The sequence below is a fragment of the Dermacentor andersoni genome, chromosome 5, assembly GCF_023375885.2.
Source record: "Dermacentor andersoni chromosome 5, qqDerAnde1_hic_scaffold, whole genome shotgun sequence".
Taxonomy (NCBI): Eukaryota; Metazoa; Arthropoda; class Arachnida; order Ixodida; family Ixodidae; genus Dermacentor; species Dermacentor andersoni.
This window is the reverse complement of record NC_092818.1, coordinates 35,539,442-35,553,163: the sequence shown is the minus strand read 5'-3', so window position 1 is coordinate 35,553,163 and position 13,722 is coordinate 35,539,442.

Genomic DNA, 13,722 nt, shown 5'->3' with positions numbered 1-13,722 from the left:
CTAGGAGATCGGAAAGGGCATGCATAGAGGAGCTACTGCTCTACAAGTTGCAGATGCTTTCTGTTCAGGAAGGGCTCGTCTTCATCGCAGAGTGCAGCTCTTGGGCGCTTGTTCTGCGGCAAGTGTCGGCGTTGGCGTAACTGAGCAAATGACCGCAGCGAAGGATGAAAGAGTGTACACCGACTGCAGCAGGGGATGAGGTGTTAGGAGGAAGTCTGTGGAGGAGGGTACGGCAAAGGCATGAGAAGAAAAGTGTAGTGTAGCGATGATGGCTACGAGTCGGTGCCAGAGTAAGTAGTGCGCATCATCTAGGAGGTCTGCCGGCCGCTGCTACTGTGGATCGTGTGCACGCGTCACACACACGCTGGCTCCTGCATTCTCTAAATTAGCAAGGCAGTCGCGCCATACTTCACTCTGTTTGCAGTGGGCTGCACAAGACTGGTTGTCTGTGCCAGCCAATATATTGCGAAATGAAAACACGTATAGAGCTGTGCTCCAATTCTGCATTAGGGAGTATCCTGATTGTCGTTAAATTTCTTTCTTCCTTCATGCATTGCACTTTTGTTTTCAATGTGCCATGCTGGGGTGATCCAGAAGAAAGTTCCAAAAAATAAGCCAAAAGAGGGTAACGCCAATAGTTGTGCAGCGATCAGTTATGTTGTTGGGTTGAATGGTTGCTTCCCACTAAAAAAGACCCAGGTTTGAGTCTCAGCAGAACATTGGTTCTTTTGTTTTACTACTTTGTTTATATTTTACTTTATATGCTGGTGCTTGATGCTTGTTTTCATTGCTATGCAATGTCAAAATAAATCAAGCAGAAATTGCAGAAAAAAAAGTGATACATTTTAGTAGCGCGAGCACCGAGTGACACTCTTGTTTCTTGTGCAGCACTTCCGGTCACCTCCAGTTATGACCGGGAACGAAATTGAATATAAAAAAAATTGAAAAAAACATGGTACAGTACAAAATTCGTGGGTTCAATTATAGATATATCAAAGCATAAGTTTAGAAACAAGTTGAGTTACTGAAACGTCTGCAATAATTAGAACGAATTAGAAATCACTGATTAACTGAATTTGGCAAAATTTCTAGGAACGCGGAATCACTGATCACAGAATCACAGAATCGCTGATGTGAGCACGAGTTTGGCAAAATTTCTAGGAACGCGGAATTTAAACGTGGAAGTAATGATGTCACACACAAGAAGGTGGCATATTTAACTGGCTGATTAACGGAAAATGGTTGCCTTTTATTTCGGTTCGTGCATTGCATTCACCGAAAGTTGCGCTAAAGGACGCCAACGCCAAGGTGCGAGTGCCACTAAGAGACATCCAACTCGAAGAATAGGGTTGCCTATCATTTTTATTTTGTTCATCAAGTTCAAACCATGAGCATTGTTGCACGATGCTTAACAAAAAACATCTCAATTAAAACTTGGCCTCTGAGATTTGCACGCATCCGGAAAATGGTCTCAATCACTTGCCTATTCATGTGCTTATTCATAAGCTCAAAAGAGAAACTGTCGTTTGCCGTTAACATGACCACAAAACATCACACAGACATTGAGTGACGACCGTGAAATGTTTAAGGACACCACTTTGTTTTGTGTGTGGTGGACAAACCGAACTGTTTCCCAACCTTCTCATTTCGTTTGTGCAAAGAGGTTATAGTGTAATGCAGTCTGTTTTCAATTTATTCCCTCATTTATGAAAAGCACTTGGTATTGCAAAGTGATAAAAGTACAGTAATACGCTGTGTTCATTTTGTATTGTGCTGTGTGTTTTGTTGTCGGCCCTATATAGTCCTGGATTAGTCGCACTACATACATGAGAGGCTGAAGATGAATAGTGGTAGTTGGGACCTTTATTGTGACGCTGTTGGTTTTTATAAATCTGCAGTCCAAGAGTATAGTAAAACTGAACATCCTTCAAGTAGACAAAGAAATTGTAAAGTAGTGTAGTGATTATGTGGTTGCCTGGATTTCCGCTTGCAACACTAAACAGGTAAACATTGGGCTAGTGTTGTTCGCAATTTGCTGTTTGAACCTTGCTGCTCATCTATTTATTTGTTACTATTGTGACATAAGTGTTGCAGCATATCCGTAAATATTGTGGGTATCTATAAGCTATTCTTTGTCATCTGTAGATGATCATCATTATGCGGGGTTCATATGGGGTTCCTCTTGATCGTTTGTGGGGCTTGCTCTTGAGTGTGATCCGTGCTGTGGTTCACCGCATCTTTAACGTGGAATAAACAATGCGATAACTGCTGCGTCACAAGTGGTGGAGTGTGCTCTTCAGTCCTCCGTCCTTTGACTCCCCACTCAACCTCCTGGAGCTTCGATGAGGTCGCTGATTGTGCCAGCTGTCCGCTAGCATATCGCAGGACGAGCCAACAGGCACTTCTACTTTCACCATCTCGGTGTTGGCTACCCCAGCCTCTCCGTATTGGATTGTCAGTGGGCACCAGCGTGATCCCCATCTGTTTGCTGGACTTTGCGCTGAAGACGCTGAGGATTGGCTGGACAACTATGACCGAGTGAGTTCGGCTAACCGTTGGGACGATGCGTCCAAGCTACGTAACGTTGCGTTTTATCTAACAGGAGTAGCTAAGACTTGGTTTTTCAACCATGAGGTTGATTTCACAAACTGGGGCACTTTCAAACAGCAGCTCCGCCAAATATTCGGCACACCGGCTGCTCATTCCGCCCTCGCAAAAAAAGACGCTCCACACTCGCGAGCAACAACTCGAGGAATCGTGTACGTTGTACATTGAGGATGTGTTCAGTCACTTGCTATGACTGAATCAGACAGGCTTCGCCACATCCTCAAAGGCATTGGACCTATTGCTTTCAATGCTTTAGCCATTATGAACCCCGCTACCGTCGCTGATATCATCGCTACTTGCGAGTGCCTTGACGAGCTCGAATCGGTAAGGTTACAGCCAGACACCACTGCAAACACTACCGACGACGACCCCACGTCATGAGCAATGATCCGGGCAATAATTCGAGAAGAGCTACAGTATCTTGGCTTCGCCGCAGGGCCTATGCCTTCTCATGCCTCCGATACCAATCTGTGAGATGTTGTCAAGGAGGAATTGGCGTCCATGGCTGGTGCAGCGTACACGGACCCTCTAAACCCTAGGGCCGCGCCAACATACGCATACGTTGCCGCAGTTACTCCAGTTATCGTTCCACCGATTTCTCCCAAACCAACACCGGCCCACATGGCTTCCATGACTACCAGCGCAACTACCCAAACCAGCTATCTGCAGTGGCGTCCTCCTCGTCCCATCTGCTACTACTGCGGCTATCGTGGCCACATAGCACGTTTTTGCCACAAGCGCCAGCAAGACGAGTGTCGCGGATATGACGTATACGAACGGGATGACTTTTCACCCGGAGCTACTTTCCATTGTCTAGGGAGCCTCCATGGCCAACGCCATCCTTATGCTCCACCGCGCGGCCGTTCTCCATCGCCTACTGTAGCATCCAAGACTGCTCCGACGTACTGTCCTGCGAGACACCGCTCGCCATCACCCTTTCGCCGTTCTACGTCCCCACTTAGACCTGCTTCTCAATTCCCTGAGCGTCGTCTGGCTTTTGGAGGAAAAGCTGCATCTAATGACAGGACAGAAATTCCTCCATCACGTCCGTGGAACATGATATTGGTTGTAGTAGAAGGTGTACAAGCAGAAGCTTTGATAGACACTGGTGCTAGTGTTTCAGTTCATCATCATCATCAGCCTGGTTACACCCACTGCAGGGCAAAGGCATCTCCCATATTTCTCAAACAACCCCGGTCATGTACTAATTGTGGCCATGCCGTCCCTGCAAACTTCTTAATCTCATCCGCCCACCTAACTTTCTGCCGCCCCCTGCTACGCTTCCCTTCCCTTGGAATCCAGTCCGTAACCCTTAATGACCATCGGTTATCTTCCCTCCTCATTACATGTCCTGCCCATGGCCATTTCTTTTTCTTGATTTCAACTAAGCTGTCAATAACTCGCGTTTGTTCCCTCACCCAATCTGCTCTTTTCTTATCCCTTAACGTTACACATATCATTCTTCTTTCCATAGCTCGTTGCGTCGTCCTCAATTTGAGTAGAGCCCTTTTCGTAAGCCTCCAGGTTTCTGCGCCGTAGGTGAGTACTGGTAAGACACAGCTATTATAAAGTTTTCTCTTGAGGGATAATGGCAACCTGCTGTTCATGATCTGAGAATGCCTGCCAAACGCACCCCAGCCCATTCTTATTCTTCTGATTATTTCCGTCTCATGATCCGGATCCGCCGTCACTACCTGCCCTAAGTAGATGTATTCCCTTACCACTTCCAGTGCCTCGCTACCAATTCTAAATTGCTGTTCTCTTCCGAGACTGTTAAACATTACTTTAGTTTTCTGCAGATTAATTTTTAGACCCACTCTTCTGCTTTGCCTCTCCAGGTCATTGAGCATGCATTGCAATTGGTCCCCTGAGCTACTAAGCAAGGCAATATCATCAGCGAATCGCAAGTTACTAGGGTATTCTCCATGAACTTTTATCCCCAATTCTTCCCAATCGAGGTCTCGGAATACCTCCTGTAAACACGCTGTGAATAGCATTGGAGAAATCGTATCTCCCTGCCTGACGCCTTTCTTTATTGGGATTTTGTTGCTTTCTTTATGGAGGACAATGGTGGCTGTGGAGCCGCTATAGATATCTTTCAGTATTTTTACATACGCCTCATCTACACCCTGGTTCCGTAATGCCTCCATGACTGCTGAGGTTTCGACAGAACCAAACGCTTTCTCGTAATCAATGAAAGGTATATATAAGGGTTGGTGATATTCCGCACATTTCTCTATCACCTGATTGATAGTGTGAATATGATCTATTGTTGAGTAGCCTTTACGGAATCCTGCCTGGTCCTTTGCTTGACAGAAGTCTAAGGTGTTCCTGATTCTATTTGCGATTACCTTAGTAAATAGTTTGTAGGCAACGGACAGTAAGCTGATCGGTCTATAATTTTTCACGTCCTTGGCGTCCCCTTTCTTATGGATTAGGATTATGTTAGCGTTTTTCCAAGATTCCGGTACGCTCGACGTCATGAGGCATTGCGTATATAGGGTGGCCAGTTTCTCTAGAACAATCTTGCCACCATCGTTCAACAAATCTGCTGTTACCTGATCCTCCCCAGCTGCCTTCCCCCTTTGCATATCTCCCAAGGCTTTCTTTACTTCTTCCGGCGTTACCTGTGGGATTTCGAATTCCTCTAGACAATTTTCTCTTCCATTATCGTCGTGGGTGCCACTGGTACTGTATAAATCTCTATAGAACTCCTCAGCCACTTGAACTATCTCATCCATATTAGTAATGATATTGCCGGCTCTGTCTCTTAACGCATACATCTGATTCTTGCCAATTCCTAGTTTCTTCACTGTTTTTAGGCTTCCTCCGTTCCTGAGAGCGTATTCAATTCTATCCATATTATACTTCCTTATGTCAGCTCTCTTAAGCTTGTTGATTAACTTCGAGAGTTCTGCCAGTTCTATTCTAGCTGTAGGGTTAGAGGCTTTCATACATTGGCGTTTCTTGATCAGATCTTTCGTCTCCTGCGATAGTTTACTGGTATCCTGCCTAACGGAGTTCCCCCTGACTTCCATTGCACACTCCTTATTGATGCCCACAAGATTGTCGTTCATTGCTTCAACACTAAGGTCCTCTTCCCGAGTTAAAGCCGAATACCTGTTCTGTAGCTTGATCTGGAATTCCTCTATTTTCCCTCTTAGCGCTAACTCATTGATCGGCTTCTTATGTACCAGTTTCTTCCGTTCCCTTCTCAGGTCTAGGCTAATTCGAGTTCTTACCATCCTGTGGTCACTGCAGCGCACCTTGCCGAGCACGTCCACATCTTGTATGATGCCAGGGTTAGCGCAGAGTATGAGGTCTATTTCATTTCTAGTCTCGCCGTTCGGGCTCCTCACCGTCCACTTTCGGCAATCCCGCTTGCGGAAGAAGGTATTCATTATCCTCATATTATTCTGTTCCGCAAACTCTACTAATAACTCTCCCCTGATATTCCTAGTGCCTATGCCATATTCCCCTACTGCCTTATCTCAAGCCTGCTTCTTGCCTACCTTGGCATTAAAGTCTCCCATTAGTATGGTGTATTTAGTTTTCACTCTACCCATCGCCGATTCCACGTCTTCATAGAAGCTTTCGACTTCCTGATCATCATGACTGGATGTAGGGGCGTAGACCTGTACAATCTTCATTTTGTACCTCTTATTAAGTTTCACAACAAGACCTGCCACCCTCTCGTTAATGCTATAGAATTCCTGTATGTTACCAGCTATATTCTTATTAATCAGGAATCCGACGCCTAGTTCTCTTCTCTCCGCTAAGCCCCGGTAGCACAGGACGTGCCCGCTTTTTAGCACTGTATATGCTTCTTTTGGCCTCCTAACTTCATTGAGCCCTATTATATCCCATTTACTGCCCTCTAATTCCTCCAATAGCACCGCGAGACTCGCCTCACTACATAACGTTCTAGCGTTAAACGTTGCCAGGTTCATATTGCCAGGTTCATTGCCAGGTGTTTCAGTTATTCACCGTGAATTGTTTTCGCGACTTCGAAATGTTATGACCCCCTATGATGGACCTACATTACTCGCTGCTCAAGGGGCCGCCATTTGACCTACCGCCATGTGCACTTCTCGTATTTCCATTGATAGACTTCTTGATTACGTACAATTTGCAGTGCTAAGTTCGTTGCCCAGCAGCTCATATTGGGATGGGATTTTCTTTCTACGGCCTCCGCCTCCATCTGATGCGGGCAACACGTTCACCACACAACCAACACGGTCTATTCACTTCATGCAGATGATGCCCTCACTTCACTTGCTTGCTGCAGAAGATACCGCACTACCTCCTCGCCATCAAAGCATTGTTACTATCGCGTCTGATGTCATTGACTGCGGCGACGTGCTCGTATTACCATCTGCAAGCGGTCTCGCAAGAGGGATAGCCTTCGGTTTTGTCATGGCTCTGCACTTCTCTACGCTACAAACATGACATCCGAAAAGATTCTCATCCCTAAAGGCACTACATTGGCTTGCGCCACTGAATCGAAGTCTATCTCTGTTGTTTCCTTTAACAGTTTTTTACTGCAGATTTAGGTGCCACATGTATGCGACTAAAGTGGGAATGCACTGAAGGGTAATGTTTTAAATGATTTAAATGTAGATGAAAAATAAGTGGTTAATTACTTGGGCATGGTAGCTTTCTGCCTAAAAAGCACACATAAATTTATATGTGCATGCTTGTCTTTTTGAGCTAGTGTGCTAAACCACTTATAGAAACATAAAAGTTATTCTGGTTTAAACAGTGGTTGATTAGCTGCAGAGTGCATCAAGCATTCATTTAACCCTCTTATTTACATCGCTGATCATTTTCCCACTGTACTGCCAAAAGCACCATTGCTGCAATGCTCTGTGCTGCCACCAGTAGTAGTGGTATCATATAATATCTGTTTAGGTGGCATGCTCTGCATGCTTTACCGATTTTAATAGCTGCAATCAGCATATTTTATCTGGTTTAGTTATGCTATATGGACAAAGGCCGATTGCTGAGCCACTTATTTTGCAGGAATACTTCTCAGTGTATGCGAGGAGACTTACTAAATCTGAATGCTGATACTGCCATATGATGCAATTCATAGCTTATTCTGATGCGTTCAGGAGATGACCTTTGCATTTGTGCGCTTATATTTGCAGGAACACTGAAGTACTTGTGCCATGCGGAGCCAGCCCGAGAAAGAACGCATGAAGGTGTTTTCAAGGCGATGCTTCAAGCTGTACACCAGAGAACTACAGTCGCCGGTATTAAGGGGCCATCTCCTTTGATGAAGCTAAAAAGTCTGGACCTTGTGTGGGGCTTGCCCCCAGACTATATGCATTGTGTTTTAGAAGGTGCAACAAAACAGCTGACTGAGTTGTGGCTTTCATCTGTAGGATCTGCCTACTACATTGGCAGACAGCTGAAATTGCTGGATGGGAGGTTGTGTAGCATCAAGCCACCAATAACATTCGGTCGAACACCACGACCACTCTCGGAGCGTTCTTTTTGGAAGGCTGTTGAATGGCGGCATTGACTTTTATTTTACAGTATTCCATGCCTTTCAGGTGTGCTTGCACAAAGTTTCCTGGCCCATTTTTCTCTGCTTTCGAAAGCGGTTTTTTTATTGCTTAAAGATATTGTTACTGCGAGCGGCATAAATGAGGCAGAAGAGCGGTTGCTGAGATTTGTTGCTCATATGTCAAGACTTTATGGAGAATCTTCAATGGCATTTAATGTCCACCAACTGCTACACTTGCCGAAGTCAACACGCATGTTTGGTCCACTTTGGGCAACATCGACATTTCCCTATGAAGTTGGCAATGGCTTTGTATTGCGTCTTATTTCTGCGGCAAAGTTTGTGCCAATGCAGGTAGCTGAGAGGTGCATTATGCGAGAGATGTATCGTAACTTGGAAATGTTCTATTCTAAGCAGCAGACAGACGCTTCGGTGGCAGCAACGCAAAAAGCTCTTTATTCAAGGCAGCAGCGTACTTTTATAGATAACGCTGCATGCCGGTCAGGCACACGTCATTCTGGGTACAATCTTATCAGACCGCCTGGCCGATACAGAACAGGAAAGAACAGTGACTATGTCTGCTCGCATAGCATCCGCGAAAGCGAAGATCGAAATTCAATACAAGGCATGCTTTCAGACATGCGTTCTTGGTGTGCCCCAGCCATATTCAGGGATGTCAGGAACTCTGCAGGAATTGTTTGTTTCTAAATTTGAGAGAGTGCCTGAAGTTTCAAGGTACTTCCGAGCACAGGTTGGCACAGTAGTCGTACAAGCTGCAGACTATTTAGTTCCGCGAAAAACCTCTTCATATTATGGCAGTATGAAGGATGGGAAGTACGTGTATGTCTTGGGAATTTATGCGGACACAAGCTCCATATACTTTCATTGTCAGCAAATGCTCATTGGTGCTTGTGCTCTTGATGTACCTCACATTATGCACTGCCAACACCCACCACCCTCAGAAAATAACTGCCTGTACAGCAGTGATGACTAGCAGGCACAGTGTGTATTCTTCACTGTAGGCAGCTCATCCTACATCTGTGATGTTGGGAACTCTGTAGCGAAGTTTTGATTCCACCTGTAGATGTACAAGGCCTACAGGGCTTGACTACTGATCTTCTAAAGGCATCCTTTGTAGTGAAATGGCGAGTTTAAGAAATGTGTACAGCTAGCTGAAAGTATTCATGCCTGCAGTAGTTAATCGTATGAACTCTCTTGGTGTGCATCAACACTAGCAATGTTTGAACTGAGAGAGCAGTGGGGACTTCATTCTGCATAATTTACGCCATAGTCTCTTGTATAGTTTCTGTGCCCCTTCGTATTTCAATCCAGGCTTGCAGCGCTCTCTCTGTCGAAGCACCTATGAGTCATGTCGAAGCACCTATGCAGAAAAATCGCAATGGCAGTGTATGCACTTCTGGAAGTCTTAAAATGTGACAAAACCTGTTTGCCTTACTAAAACAGTGGCTTGGGATAAAGGATATAGGAATAAGGCAGTGACTGCTGTCTGTGAAGTAAAGCACGGGCATATCCCTCGCAGTAAATGTACACATTAGCCTATCATAGCAAATTTGATGTTTTGCATTCAAGAGCCCCTCACTTTGCTGTAGAATTTCAGTGGCTTGCATTTATACAAAGAACTTGCTGCATTGGCCGAGAGCCCCAGTCGTGTGCCACATGCAAAACAAAAGAACGAGAAATTTATCAGTTAATGTTCTTGTTTTGCATATTGTCAACAAGTCGCAAGGTTAATGTGCTTGGGTTTCAACATGTAATGGAGTCGCCGTCGACTGTGTACCGGATTTGAAAGCTTAGACTTCTAATTATTCTTGCTGTTAGATGCCATTTTGCTATCAATGTGGCATCATAAGCTTTGGCGTGTGATATTGACAAAAATGTTGCTCAAGTGCTGCGACAGCATTAAGTCTTAATTATTGAGGCCCCAGTGATCGCGAGAAGTTGTTCAAGACGACTGTGACTAAGTTTTTACCCTCTATGCTAACCTTGCCCTGGAGGTCGTAGACAAGAATTACATTGCCAGAATGTTTGCTCAGAAGCTCCTGTCATGAATGTTCTAGAAGCTGTAGATGCAAATGACAGCAATACTTTTGTTTGTGTCGCACTTCATATTGACTTTTTGCTAGGCTAGCTTGTAATACTGCTTCCATGTGAAACTAAAGCACAAGGAACCATCTTATGATAAATGAGGACAATCTCTTACGTTTGTTCCTGCACACATATTTTTTGCTGCAGATGCAATTTTTATTTGTGGCAATCTGTTTGTTCTTGCCCACTGTGGGCATTACAGGCACGTAGATTGAGTGAACTGAACCTGCGCAAAAAAATAGAACGCAAACTATTAGTCGTCTGCTCTACTCTTAGCTTTTATTGCTGAGTGGTATAATCGAAGCATATATTTGTTTTGGACATGGTGAAAAGGTTAACATCGCGACATATGAAAATTGAAAATTGCCTTTATTTTTCCCTTGTAACAAAAATTGGGAGAGCACCACAGACTAAAAGCTGCAAAAGCGTTTTCAGCTTTTGTTAGGAATGTTTTCCGCTGATGCTGCATGCATGTTGGCCACTTATCTGTCAGGGGTGCTGTTTTCTGTCATTGTGGGTGAATTACAGTTAATTTATTTTGACTGGCAGTGGCAAGCAGGCAGGCTGTCATGGCTATTGGCTAGCGCTAAGTGCAATGCTCAGTTGCGCAGTTCTTTTAGCATGGCCAAAGTTTAGCCGCCCTTTCTAGTTCTAAGGAATCTTTTCTATTTCACCGTGCAGCCATGGATTGCTTGAAAACTGTGCCCAGTATACTATTGATGGTGGTGGCTCTAGAGGCAGGCATGTCCTCCTTTTGGCATCTGCACATCCATGTTCTTGTAGGAATCTAATTGCAATGGTTCTGTGCCAAGTCTTTTAGACTGCTGCTAAGGAGGGAGCTGCTTTGTTACGTGCATGTGCTCTGGTCATAAATTTGAGTTTTTCTACCTCATTGATAGCTTTGAATTGGGGCTTGTTGTTCTGGCCGCGAGCTTAAGTAAAGTCAGGGCGTAATAAATTTTTCCCCCTTTCTCGATCACTGATGTGGCATTTTTATGTATTTTTATTTTGCACCTGGTCATCAACATGCTGCAAAACTGAACAATAGTCATGTCTGCTGACATTGTTTGCGAAGTGTCTATAGTAGAACACTTTGCACAAACCGTTGGACTGTTTATTTTAGTATGTATTTTTCACTGTTATTGTGTGCGAGTAATGACATGTGAAAGCTGTCGTTAGTGAAGTGTGTCTGTCATGGTATACTTTGTCCAAACTGTTGTAATGCTGTTTTTCCCAGTGCCTTGCACTGCTGTATTGCTACTTCGTTTCTATGCGGCATTGCATGGTGTGTCCTGCGCTTTTGCACACTAGCTAGCTTTCTATTGCTGTTTTTTTGTTTATTGTATCATTTACTTCTAGTTGTCCTTTTATAAAATCAGAATCGATCAATATGTAATGTATATTAACCGATATTCTACAAGTTGTATTTCTTTTTAGCACCTGTATAAAGAAAGGCTCTCTTCATGCATTGAATTATCTAGATATGTACAGTGCTCACGGATTGAAACACGACACTGTGAGAGTGTGGCCGCCAGTACATGCAGCACTGCTCGTGGAAGCAAGGTGTTGCATTGTGGTATTGCATTGTTTTGAGCGTATGCTTACTGCTTCTGGCTGCCTATAATGGGACTGCGGTTCTCTGCAGTGCCAGAGGGGTGCTGCAAGCCTGGTGTGCTGGAGCGTGCTTGCGTGCCGACGGTTTCACGACATTATTTGCTCACGCACTCTTGTTATACGTGCCCTTCCTATGCGGCACACATGTTGTCCACGTAAGGCACATTTACGTTCATCTGAATAGAACGAACGTCTGCACAAAGAAATAGCAAACTTTATTCCAGAATGTAACCTTCTAGAAAAAAAAGGAAGTAATAACATTTGCTATTCCTTCGTGCAGACATTCATTTTATTAAGATGAACGTAAATGTGCCTTATGTGCACAGAATATCTGCCGTATTGGAAGGGCATGTGTAACAAGAGCATGCGAGCAGACAGTGTCACGAAATTGGCAGCACACTCTGGCGCGCCAGGCATGCAGCATCAGTGGGGCGCTGCGGGGAACCACAGTCTCATTCATTGGCAGCTGGAAGCAGTAAGCCTATGCACAAAACGCTCTCACCCTCGCGGTATACCACACTGCAACACCGTGCTCCCACGTCTCATTGCATATACCGGCGGCCACATGCTTGCAGTGTTGAGCTTCAACCTGTGAGCACCATACATCATGCTTGCCATGTAATAGGGCGTGCAGACTTCGTCAAGCCTTTGTTGCTTTTTGTCTGTGTCCTCATCAGTGTCTGTTACGGAAATCACCTTGGAACTTGGAGTGGTCGGGTAAAAGAAACTTGAAGTAAGCATTTCAACAAGAGGACCTAATCGCGGTGGCAAATGTAGCAGCTTATGTTCCAGCACTCTTGACATAGGTGCAGCAAGGTGTAGGTGCTGTGTGCCTCTATTACTATGCAAATTTGTGGTAAGGCGAGCGAGCTGCATGCATCTCCATAACGTTCACTAGTGGCTGCTCGGTAGTAATGTCATCAAGTGTGCCATGCCTTTCATTGTGAGCTGTCTAGAATGGCAAGCAGAGCTGGCTTTTATGCCACCACATGTAACAAATGGGACAATGGCAGATGAGAAAACTGGTTGTGAGAATGCCATGAAAGCCATTACTGGTTTATATGGGATTATTAATCACTTATGATGCACGCAAAGAGTGCAGCCATTCCCTCCTATTACGACATGTAGAATAGTGCCATAGGCTGCTAATCAAGACAGAGTTGAAAAGCATGTGGAGGCATTTGAGCAGAGGGAGATGTCACGGTCACGGTTCGTTGAAGCCAACCAGCCCTGAAGCTGAGAGCATTTCGCAAGTGCAGCTGCACAGGCCAGTTGTGCTAGCATTTTATACATGTACAAATTTGCATACAGCTTTTTTCGTCCTTGGCAATGACGTAGCTGACTGGCGCATTGCTGCTAATGTACTTCCCCTAGCATGCAGTGTGATTTAATAAGATATACTGAAGAAACACGCAAATAAGAGAGTACGTACACATGGTGGCAGTTCATAGGGCCAGTTGGGCTGTCCTGGTTGAGTTCATGTTGGGGTGAATGGTACGTACGGTTCTTTAGAGGTCAAGGCTGAGAGTGGTGCTGGGGATGGGCAGTGTGTTGCGTCGATTCAAGAAGTACATGCCGGTGGTTGTTGCCTATCTGAAGGTTGTCAGCTGCGGGCCTGCAGGAGGACATAGCCATGGGCAGACCAAGCCTGTGGCCATACATGAAACATGCAGTTTTGCCCGCTGACAGTGTTATGTTGAATATACTCCAACGGGGGTGTTTGAGTTTGAGGATGATATGCCGTGGTAATGCGGTGAATGATGCGACACTCCTTTAGGAAAGGGGTATAACAAGCAACCTCTTGCGGCCGCTCAAATTGTAGTTGCGTCGGTACAGCAAGTTATCCCGAATGATGAAGTGCGTGGCTTGACGACGGAGCGTCCGAG